This window comes from Musa acuminata, chromosome BXJ2-3, assembly GCF_036884655.1.
Source record: "Musa acuminata AAA Group cultivar baxijiao chromosome BXJ2-3, Cavendish_Baxijiao_AAA, whole genome shotgun sequence".
Classification (NCBI taxonomy): domain Eukaryota; kingdom Viridiplantae; phylum Streptophyta; class Magnoliopsida; order Zingiberales; family Musaceae; genus Musa; species Musa acuminata.
In genome coordinates this window covers 8,079,720-8,092,404 of record NC_088340.1, presented here as the reverse complement: position 1 = coordinate 8,092,404, position 12,685 = coordinate 8,079,720, and positions in this window count along the sequence as shown.

Below are 12,685 nucleotides of genomic sequence, written 5' to 3'. Positions count from 1 at the left end.
GATCGGAGCGGCACTAAGAGGGGGGGGGTGAATTAGTGCAGCGGATTAAAACTTCGATTTTAACAAAATCTTTCGTACGTTAAGAATGAAACTTGAGAAATTTAACTTGAAGGCATATTCTTAAAGTTGCGCAGCAAGAGTAATAAGGAACTAAAGTAGTAAGAAGATTTGCAGTAATGTAAATGACAATAATAAAAAGCAAACCAGAGATTACGCCGATTTTTAGAGTGGTTCGGTCAAATGACCTACTCCACTTGCGAGGCCCCTCTTCGATGAGGCTCCCACCTTCCACTAGCAAGTCTCTTGAAATGGAAGGGTAAACACCCCTCTTACAACCTTTTACAAGCAGCTCAATCTCTTACAAATTTTCAATAAGAAAGAAGGAGGAGAACTCTCTAGCAAATTGAAAACAAGACTTGCTAAGACTTTCTACTACTTTTCTCTCAATCAAAATGCTTCTCAAAAGTTGTAACCTCAGCTGAGATTTGAGGGGTATTTATAGGCCTCAAGAGGATTCAAATTTTGGGCTCCAAAATTTGAATTCTCTTAGGGTTCCCGGTGCTGGCGGTTCCACCGCCCAGCGCTCGGGTGCTGGATGGTGCAACCGCCCAGCCAAGGAGGTGTCACCGCCCAGCACTCGGGTGCTGGGCGGTGCCACCGCCTACAGTGTTTTCAGCCCGACTACAGTGTTTTCAGCCACTAGTTGGGCTTCAATCTTGGCTCTCTAGTTCGCTGGTTTAGCTTAATTTTTAGCCTAAACCAACTCTGACTTTGGGCCCAGTTGGCCCCTAACCAGGATATAGGATTATCTCTTAATCCTAATCCTAATTACAAGTGGACTACATAACCAAAACACATCCTAAGCAAATTTTCAACCGCGAACGTCGAGTCTTGTTCTAGCGAGCTTTTCGACGAACTTTCTGCCGACGGGCTTCTAGCAAGCTCCCGAACTTGTGATGACTTTAATGAGTAGCCGAGCCTTCTCGGTGATCTCCGTGAACCTCCGACGATCTCTTCGGCGAACTTTCGAAAATTTCGACAGGTTCCCGATTTCTTCTCGGTTGGTTCTGGCAGCATCTCCGACGATTCTTCGGACTCTTAAACGTCCATCGAACTTGACTCCGGTAATCTCGCTTTGTGCTTTCTGGTTATCGTAGTTAATCCTGCATACTTAACTCAATAATATGGATTAGATCAAATAACCCATCAATTGATTTTATCATCAAAATCCGAGATTCAACAATCTCCCCCTTTTTGATGATGACAATCAATTGATGACGGAGTTAAACGTAACTCCCCCTATCTATATGCCATATTATGAGAAGATAAAACACATGAATTTCATCATTGAATTCAAGTATAAACCGATAAGCTCTAACCGTAGAACTTATCGTTATTCTCATTAAGCATAATGTAAATGCGAAACTTTGATGAAAATCTTTTTCAAGTCGAAAGATAAGAGACAAATTTTACTATGACAAGAGATAAAGATTTTCAACTTGAATTGCATGATTATACATTTTAGACATGCATTCAATATGATCAATCAATCTTACGATATTTTCAAGGATTTTGCAAGGCATATAAGATAATCATCGATCGATCACTTTTCTCAAGGATTTTGCAATTCATATTTTGTCATGCTATTAAGAATGATATAAGTCATCACTTTTCTCCCCCTTTGTCATCAACAAAAAGGAAAATGAGACTTGAAGCACATATTTTGTCATACAACGATTTTATCATTGAAAATTAAGTATGCAAAAATATTTACGCAGAGTTCATTTTAGAGGAAAATTCAGCATGCATTCATATTATCTAATCTCTTCTTTCTATGAATAATAGAAATTGTAGATGTATAAGAGAGAGATTGGGATAAAAAAAAAATTCAAGTAGTAATTTCACGAAGTCAAGATCATAATTCGAATACAAACTCATTCAAATCGTCAAATTAATGAAAATCTCAACATTACTTTTTAAACATCACATAAGGCATTTAAAGAATTTTTGAAACATAGGAGAATGATTAATTTAAGCATACAATGTTTCAATCAAATTCAAGTCATGAATGCCAATACTTTCATATTTGTAAGTATCAATTCATGAATGCCAAAAGATATTATTTGTGATTCCAATTTTGCAAGATCAAGATTATGATTTAGATAAAACTTATTTAAATCAAATCGCTAACTTGAAATTCATAATCAAGTCATCAAAGTCGATTTCGAGATTTCACAACATGTCATATGGAATTTGAAGGAGAATGAGAGACGGAAAGAAGATGAAAAACTTTACGGAAAATCCAATCAAACAAGTTTATTGTTTAGGGACAATTTAGCATGCCTAATTCCCTTCGGATGAATTCAAATTGGTCTTCATTCAAAGCTTTTGTAAATATATCTGCTAATTGATGCTTTGTGTCAATGAATTCTAGAACAACATCATTGTTAAGAACATGATTGCGTATGAAATGATGCCTAACATCGATGTGCTTAGTTCTAGAGTGCTGAATTGGATTTTTAGTAAGACATATGGCACTAGTATTATCACATTTTATGGGAATATTTTTAAAGTGAATTCCATAGTCTTCTAATGTATTTTTCATCCAAATGACTTGTGCACAACATGCACTTGCAGCAATGTATTCGGCTTCCGCCGTAGATAGTGCGACTGAATTTTGTTTCTTGGAAGTCCAAGAAACAAGTGCATGTCCTAAAAATTGGCATGTTCCGGATGTACTTTTTCTATCTATCCTGCATCCGCCAAAATCGGCATCTGCATAAGCTATTAGATCGAATTTTTCAGATTTTGGATACCACAATCCTAAATTTGGAGTTCCTTTAAGATATCTAAATATTCTTTTAACACTCTTAAGATGACATAATTTAGGATTAGATTGAAACCTAGCGCAAAGTCCTACACTAAACATAATATCCGGTCTAGTCGCAGTGAGGTAGAGTAGACTACCTATCATTCCCCTATATGTTTTTTGATCGAAACTTTCACCATTTTCATCCATATCTAACTTAGTCGCAGTACTCATAGGGGTGTTTATTGCTTTTGAACTATCCATGTTAAATCGTTTTAACAATTCTAATGTATATTTGGATTGGTTAAGAAATATACCATCACTAAGTTGTTTGATTTGTAATCCCAAAAAGAAAGTTAATTCACCCATTAAACTCATTTCAAATTCAAGACTCATAGATTTGGCAAATGATTCACATAGTGATTCATCCGAAGAGCCAAAAATAATATCGTCAACATAAATTTGCACAATAAGAAAATTATTTTCAAAATGTTTAATAAACAATGTAGTATCAACCTTGCCTTTGGTAAAATTATTTAAAATAAGAAAGGAACTAAGCCTTTCATACCAAGCTCTAGGAGCTTGTTTTAAGCCATAGAGAGCTTTAGTCAATTTGAATACATGATTAGGAAGAAGAGAATTTTCAAATCCGGGAGGTTGTTCGACAAATACTTCTTCGGAAATAAAACCATTCAAGAAAGCACTTTTAACATCCATTTGAAATAGTTTAAAATTATTACTACTAGCATAGGCAAGGAGCATCCTTATGGCTTCTAATCGAGCCACGGGAGTGAAGGTTTCTTCGTAATCGATACCTTCTTCTTGGTTGAAACCTTTGGCCACTAATCTAGCCTTGTTTCTAACCACGATACCATTTTCGTCTTGCTTGTTTCTAAAGACCCACTTAGTACCTATGACTAAGTGGTCACTTGGTCTAGGAACAAGCTTCCATACCTCATTCCTCTCAAATTGGTTCAATTCTTCTTGCATTGCAATGATCCAAAAATCATCTTTTAAGGCTTCGTCAATGCATTTAGGTTCAATTTGAGAAAGGAAAGCGGCGTTAGCACAGAAATTTTTGAAAGAAGAACGAGTTTGAACCCCTTTTGATGTATCTCCTATAATTTGCTCTTTTGGATGAGCATCTACATACTTCCATTCTTTTGGTAAAGAAATTTCGGAAGAAGATGCATTCAAATGGCTATTTTGAGGAGAGGGTTCATTTAAATTCAAATTATCAAAACCAAGATCATCATCAAAATCATTTTTCTTTAAATCGAAAGTTTCATTAAAAGCTACATGAATAGACTCTTCAATTACTAAAGTTCTTTTATTAAAAACCCGAAAAGCTTTAGAAACGGAAGAGTAACCAAGAAAGATGCCTTCATCGGATTTAGCATCAAATTTTCCTAAAGCATCCCTTTCATTTAAAATAAAGCATTTACAACCAAAAACTTTAAAATAGGAGATGTTTGGTTTTTTGTTATTCCATAATTCATAGGGAGTTTTGGATAAGGATGGTCTTATTAGAACTCTATTCATGATGTAGCAAGCCGTATTTACGGCTTCGGCCCAAAAGTACTTAGGTAAACTATGTTCATTCAACATAGTTCTTGCCATTTCTTGTAGGTTTCTATTTTTCCTTTCAACTACTCCATTTTGTTGAGGATTTCTTGGAGTTGAGAAGTTGTGATTGTACCCATTACTTTCGCAAAAATTTTGAAAGTCACGATTTTGGAATTCACCACCGTGATCACTCCGAATTGATGAAATCATGAAGCCTTTTTCGTTTTGAGTGAGTTTACAAAATTTAGAGAAACACTTGAAGCAATCACTTTTGTGAGCTAAGAAATAGGTCCAAGTGTATCTAGAGTAGTCATCCACAATCACAAAAGCATATTTGCTTCCACCTAGACTTGTTGTATCAATTGGTCCAAATAAGTCCAAATGGATCAATTGTAATGGTCTAGTAGTGCTAATTTGATTTTTTGGTTTGAAGCTTGTTTTTATTTGTTTGCCTAGTTGACATGCATCGCATACTTTGTCCTTAATAAACTTTATATTTGGAATTCCTTATACTAATTCTTGAGATGAGATCTTAGATATTGTTTTCATGCTTGCATGGCCTAATCTCCTATGCCAAAGCCAAGCATCATCATTTACGGCGGAGAAGCACATTTCATTACTTAGTTCATCAAGATTGATGGTATAGACATTATTTTGTTTTAAAGCAATCATAGTCATGTTATGATTTGGTTTTTCAATAATGCACATATTTGATTCAAATCTAACGATGTAACCTTTATCACATAGTTGACTAATACTCAAGAGATTATGTTTCAATCCATCAACTAGTAAGACATCATCAATGGAAAAATTAAATTTGTTACCAATAGTTCCCTTGCCAATGATTTTGCCCTTGTTGTTGTCTCCGAAGGTAACGTACCCTTCTTCTTTGCTAGTGAGCATAGAGAAATGAGATGGATCTCCAGTCATATGTCTTGAGCATCCACTATTGAGATACCATCTCTTGCTCCTAGCTTGTGGGTTTGTCTACAAAAGAGGATGATTTTTAGGTACCCATTTGATTTTGGGTGCCTCAAAAATTGACCCACTAACTTTGTTATTTATGATTGAATTCTTTATAGTTCCTTTAGAAACCCATATTAATTTTTGTGAACTAATTTTCCTAAATGGGCATTTGTAGGCAATATGTCCGGATTTGCAACAAAAGTTGCATTTCATATAAGAGGAAACTTGTAATGTAGGTCCTTTTATGAAAGTGGTAGGATTTTGATGTAATCTTTTTACAAATCCAATTCCATTTCTATTTGCGATGTGACCCTTGTGTGCAAGGATCATATCTAATCCTTTGCTACCAACCTTAAACTTGTTTAAGGTTTCCTTAAGAAGCAAGTTTTCATTTTTTATTGCTTCTAAGTGCTCACACTTAGAGCATGGAGGAGTTTGAAGACTATCAAACTTATCTTGTAGCAAAGCATGCTCTTTCTTTAAGATACTTAACTTCTTGCTAACAGTTCTACATTCATCAAATAATTCATGAAAAGCGATAGATAGTTCTTCAAAAGATAAATCTTCATTAAATAAATCACATACCTCTTCTCCTAACGCCATTAGCGCGTAATGAGCAACTTGCTCGGTGTTGGACTCCTCTTCTTCGGATGCGCTTGAATCATCCCACGTTGCCTTGAACGCCTTCTTCTTTGATGTCCTCTTTTTGGCTTGAGGACAATCGTTCTTGTAGTGTCCCGGTTTTTTGCATTCATAGCAAATCACTTGGTCCTTCTTTTGTTCAAATTTATTTTTTACATTATTTTTAAGTTTGTTCTTTCTTAAATATTTTTTAAATTTTTGAGTCAAAAGTGCAATGTCATTGTCACTGTCCTCATCACTTGATGTTCCTTTTAAGTGGTCTTCTTGTGATTTGAGTGCAATATCCTTCCTGTTCTTCGGAAGGGGGTTCTCGAGCTCGTCATGAGCTTGACATGTCATTTCGTAGGTCATTAGAGACCCAATGAGTTCTTCAAGAGGGAATGCTTTAAGGTCTTTGGCCTCTTGAATGGCCGTAACTTTTGGATCCCAACTTTTAGGGAGGGATCTTAAGATTTTAGTTACTAGTTCAAAGTTAGTAAAATCTTTACCAAGAGCTTTGAGTCCATTGATGACATCCGTAAACCGGGTGTACATGTCTCCGATGGACTCACTTGGTTTCATTCGGAAAAGTTCGTAAGAGTGCACAAGGATGTTGATTTTGGACTCTTTCACTCGGCTAGTGCCTTCATGAGTGACCTCAAGAGTTCTCCAAATATCAAAAGCCGAATCACACATTGAAACACGATTAAATTCGTTTTTGTCTAATGCACAAAACAAGGCATTCATAGCCTTTGCATTTAAAGCAAAAACCTTCTTCTCCGATTCATTCCATTCGCTCGTCGGAAGAGAAGATTTTTGAAATCCATTCTCGACAATAGACCAAAGCTCAAAGTCCATAGAAATGAGGAAGATTCTCATGCGAGTCTTCCAATATGTGTAATCCGACCCATTAAACAAAGGTGGTCGTGCAATAGAATGGCCCTCTTGCATGCCGGAGTAAGCCATCTCTCTTGGGTATTAAACCAAATATGAGAGATAACCTTGCTCTGATACCACTTGTTAGGATCGGAGCGGCACTAAGAGGGGGGGGGGTGAATTAGTGCAGCGGATTAAAACTTCGATTTTAACAAAATCTTTCGTACGTTAAGAACGAAACTTGAGAAATTTAACTTGAAGGAGTATTCTTAAAGTTGCGCAGCTAGAGTAATAAGGAACTAAAGTAGTAAGAAGATTTGCAGTAATGTAAATGACAATAATAAAAAGTAAACCAGAGATTACGCCGATTTTTAGAGTGGTTCGGTCAAATGACCTACTCCACTTGCGAGGCCCCTCTTCGATGAGGCTCCCACCTTCCACTAGCAAGTCTCTTGAAATGGAAGGGTAAACACCCCTCTTACAACCTTTTACAAGCAGCTCAACCTCTTACAAATTTTCAATAAGAAAGAAGGAGGAGAACTCTCTAGCAAATTGAAAACAAGACTTGCTAAGACTTTCTACTACTTTTCTCTCAATCAAAATGCTTCTCAAAAGTTGTAACCTCAGCTGAGATTTGAGGGGTATTTATAGGCCTCAAGAGGATTCAAATTTTGGGCTCCAAAATTTGAATTCTCTTAGGGTTCCCGGTGCTGGCGGTTCCACCGCCCAGCCAGGCGGTGCCACTGCCCAGCGCTCGGGTGCTGGACGGTGCAACCGCCCAGCCAAGGAGGTGTCACCGCCCAGCACTCGGGTGCTGGGCGGTGCCACCGCCTACAGTGTTTTCAGCCCGACTATAGTGTTTTCAGCCACTAGTTGGGCTTCAATCTTGGCTCTCTAGTTCGCTGGTTTAGCTTAATTTTTAGCCTAAACCAACTCTGACTTTGGGCCCAGTTGGCCCCTAACCAGGATATAGGATTATCTCTTAATCCTAATCCTAATTACAAGTGGACTACATAACCAAAACACATCCTAAGCAAATTTTCAACCGCGAACGTCGAGTCTTGTTCTGGCGAGCTTTCCGACGAACTTTCTGCCGACGGGCTTCTAGCAAGCTCCCGAACATGTGATGACTTTAATGAGTAGCCGAGCCTTCTCGGTGATCTCCGTGAACCTCCAACGATCTCTTCGGCGAACTTTCGAAAATTTCGACAGGTTCCCGATTTCTTCTCGGTTGGTTCTGGCAGCATCTCCGACGATTCTTCGGACTCTTAAACGTCCATCGAACTTGACTCCGGTAATCTCGCTTTGTGCTTTCTGGTTATCGTAGTTAATCCTGCATACTTAACTCAATAATATGGATTAGATCAAATAACCCATCAATTGATTTTATCATCAAAATCCGAGATTCAACATTTATTTCCTAAAAATCAAATCACTCATTAAGAAATAAATCAATTAATAATTTAATTGATTAGTAAAATTTCTAATTTAACCAAAAACCAAATTTAATTATTTCCTTAACTATAATACGTAATATAAAAGTTAATAATAAGGTAATATATTATTTATAGTAATTAATTGATATTAAAGGACATTATCGATGATTACATCGGGAGAAGGTCTTTATCAACGTATTAATTGTGTGTTGGAAATAATCCAATAAAACCTTAACAAAAAGCTTGAATGGAGGAACCCATTTTCTCTCATAAATCATCCACTAAGCTGTTAAAGTCGAGTAATAACTTGAACTGAAGCTGTTAGGGTATATATCACTGTGATGTAGCGGCATATCAATCAGTTTTGGACAGGACATAGAGGGATACACTCTTGATTACCATATGAAGGTGGATTGAGCATGGTATTCATCAATGTGCATACTTGACCTATTTTTGGACATCTTTGGATAAAATTTTAATCAGCATATCCTTATCTGATCAATTCTACATTGGATGTGAGTTAGATTACGATTACTAGGTTTTTGAATTTTAGTTGAATTTTGAAAGTAAAATTACTCGCTTTGACACAAGCGATAATCATAAATAATGGCAAACTCAAATAACGAATTTGATGCCAATGAAGTAATCATCTATAAAGATCATTAGGATGATGTCGGGATGATGACTAATAATGCCTTATAATCATCATCAGATGATTTAAATTTAATGATATTACATGTATTATACTATTATGTTATATTATGGATATGGATGGAAAGTCATATCTATATGGCAAACAAAAGATTGGAGACTTAAAAGAATGAGATCTCATTCCTTTTTTAGAATCTCCCAAATATTACGATTCGATAACGTAACAAATAGTCTGATAACAGAAACAAGAGTGAGTAGAAAATGCAACATTCGATAATGCAAAGAAAACAAATGGAGTGAGTTTGTACCGATGAAAAAGCAAAACAATTCAGTAAAGAAAAGCCTACGAAGTTGATGGAGAAGAGAATGGAAAGAACATTATTGAAGTAGATAGAGATAGAATGAATGGCTTTGTTTTCCATAATTTCATACCAACACGTAATTCCTATATATATATATATATATATATATATATAGTGAAAAGAATTGTGTGACTCTATATATATATATATATATATATATATATATATATATAGTAAAAATCTGACAGCTTTTATATTTACATAGAAACTGAAAACAAAAAAAATAATAGTTAGGAATCCAACTAAGTCTGAGTTCTTATCTTATCACTTAACCGGATTAGATATGAATGTACACGATAGCTAATCATTGATCGGCATATTACTCATACGGTATGGCATTAATTAATTATGGCTCTTTCTGAACTTCGAGGACGGTATGAGGTATGAATGTATACGATAGCTAACCATTGATCGGCATATTACTCATACGGCATGGCATTAATTAAATATGGCTCTTTCTGAACTTCGAGGATGGTATGAGGTATGAATATACACAATAGGTAATCATTGATCGACAGATTACTCATACGACATGACATTGACTAATTATGACTCTTTTTAGACTTCGAAGACGGTATGAGGTATAAATATACATGATAGCTAACCATTGTTCAACAGATTACTCATACGGCGTGGCATTGAGTAATTATGGCTCTTGTTGGACTTGTGGATGGTACGAAGCTATATGTCCATTAATGTTTCTTTTGGATTGTTTCCTTTAGGTGTTTTTGCCAGCTCGGTAAATTTGTGCTTCTACCAACTCGGTTTTCAGCAAACATAATGCTTGGGGCTTTCAACTTGATGTTTGTCTTAGAGATCTCTCCAGGAGTTTGAATCTAAGTTGAATTGATCAGACTATCACACATTGTGGTTGCATCAACAAGTATGTATACATACGATCAACTGTTTCATTTGCTTTGGTTAGCAACAACAATAAGTGCTATTTTTGGCACATTGTCAATTGTTTTGATACTGCATTTACTGTACTATTCCTTTGCTGAATTCATGATATATCTGCAGCCATCAATATAGAGAAGGACGCTTTATGCATAGAATTATTACTACATGACTTAACGTATTCTAATGGAATAAGAATCTCGCAAAATAGGTCGAAGTATGGTCATGGCTTTATGCATAGAATTGTTGACCATGCTCAATCCAACTTCTTTGGCGTTTTGTGGAACTGTGCTTCCATTGATCATTAAGATTATACGTATGCCGATGCGTCCAGATCACAGCGGAGCCTACATCCAGAAAAATGAGGTGTCCATGCAACAGTGATGATCGTAAACAACTTGGCCTTCTCATTGGTCAATCTATGATTCAACATAAACATGAGATAGAATTGCTTTGCGTTCGTTGGCTTGTGAAACATGAAAAATGTGTGAAGGCAACTCACAAGCAGCATATGCGTTTTTTTGTTAAACAAGGATAGAACATCCTAGAGATGTCTTCTCCAAAAGGCATTTGAACTATGAATATAATACATTAGGACAAAAAGATGGTCGTGGAGATCCTTCTTTCCCTCCCGCAAGTAATGTCCTATGTAACGTTAGTATAAAGGTCAAAAAAAAAAAATCTGACGATCCTTTTTCCCCTCCCGCAAGTAATGTCCTAAGTATGTAACGTTAGTATAAAGGTCAAAAAAAATAAAATCTGACCAATTTGAAGGGGTTAAATAGGATCAAAGAATGATAATTGTGCCTCCAATTTTGAGAGAGAAAACTTTTGCCGGATTACTGTCCTGCCACTGGATCTTATTCATTGATTAAAAAAAAAGACACAATATATAAAATCTTTCACAATTTATGAGACAACAATACATTTATTTATTTTTTATATTGCCATCATTAATTGGTGGATACACCTATTTATAGATCAAATCATTTTTGAAGAAACTTATTCATATGTTTGATTACATTTTTGAAGAAATTAGTGAGACGCGAGCATTCTATCAACTCGATGACTATAAAAGCTGACCTGGAATATCAAGATTGATAATGGAATGTGATGCTGAGATTCGAACCAAAATAAAAGATTTTGAATTAAATTTAGAATACTCTAAGTTTACTTGATGGAATTTTTTTTTTTTAAGTTGATAGGTTTATCGAGTTGATAATGGAATGTGATGGATTTTTTAAGTTGATAGATATATTTTATTATTTCTAATATTTATTGAAAATATATTATGTTATCAATTGATCCACTAATTAGACTCATACTGGCTGACTCTGATCATAATCATGACCCAATTAATTATGCTTTATAGGTTGACTTTTTTTTGGTTCGAAGAAAATTTAGGACAATGTTCAATCAATTATTCTGCCCTACTCCCTCCGTCATCTTAAAATCTTGTGAAAAAGAAAATGAAAACAAGACCATGCAATCTCCCCTCCAGGCCCCATTTACCACGGCCTTTCGTTCTTGAGCGTGAGATGCAGCTATAAATAACTAGGAAACCATCGCAAAGCACAAGCATGGCACTTCCTCATATGATTGGAGCTCAATTGCCGGAGATGCATTCTCCGATGGAAAGCCATTTGGCCTATGAATATGCTATCAACTTCCGCGTGCAGCAAGCATGCTATCAAACTGATGAGGACAAAAATTATGTTGAAATATGCTATCAACTTGGACTATCAAGATTGGTAGTGGAATGTTATGCAGAGATCATAATCAAAATTTTGAACGAGGAGAATCCTCTTGTTTTCTTTGGAACTATATTAAGAATATTGAGTGTAAATTCTTTGATGTATTCGCAGTAATCATTTGCTACCTTATTCGCATGCATCTATTATTCTTTTTTAAAAGAATAAATAATAAAGATAGGATTTAAATTCAAGATCTTAAGATAAATTATCAAAATCATTGCCAAGTAGATTTGATGTCAAATTCTACCAATTTTTTTTTAATATAGATAAAATTAGCTGGGTCTATTTGTGCTGCTTGAAGCATGGTTTATACTGTACAAACTAGCACTATAATAAAATTTGATCTTTCTATGAAAAAAGTGAGATTTATTGTGATTAATATTTTGTTGATTAGAAAATTAATGTTAAAGGGGCTTGGATTACAATATGTAAACTCACATATAGTTACAATAATAAAAAATTAACTCAGAGTTGTTTGATTATAGAATAAATAATATTAAAATAAATATTCACTAGTGTTAAGGTGAGAGAGAGAAGAAAAATTAAAAGTCAAAAACAAAAAAAAAATACTAAAGATCAATAATCAACAATCAATAAGATACATAAAAATGATTAACATAGTTCAACAACTCTGACGTACGTAGTGAAAAATTAAATTTCTCAATATATGAAATTAATTATAAGATCCTTAAGTTATCCTACTCACATACACTCAAGCAAAACTTAAATTTCTTAATATATGAGATC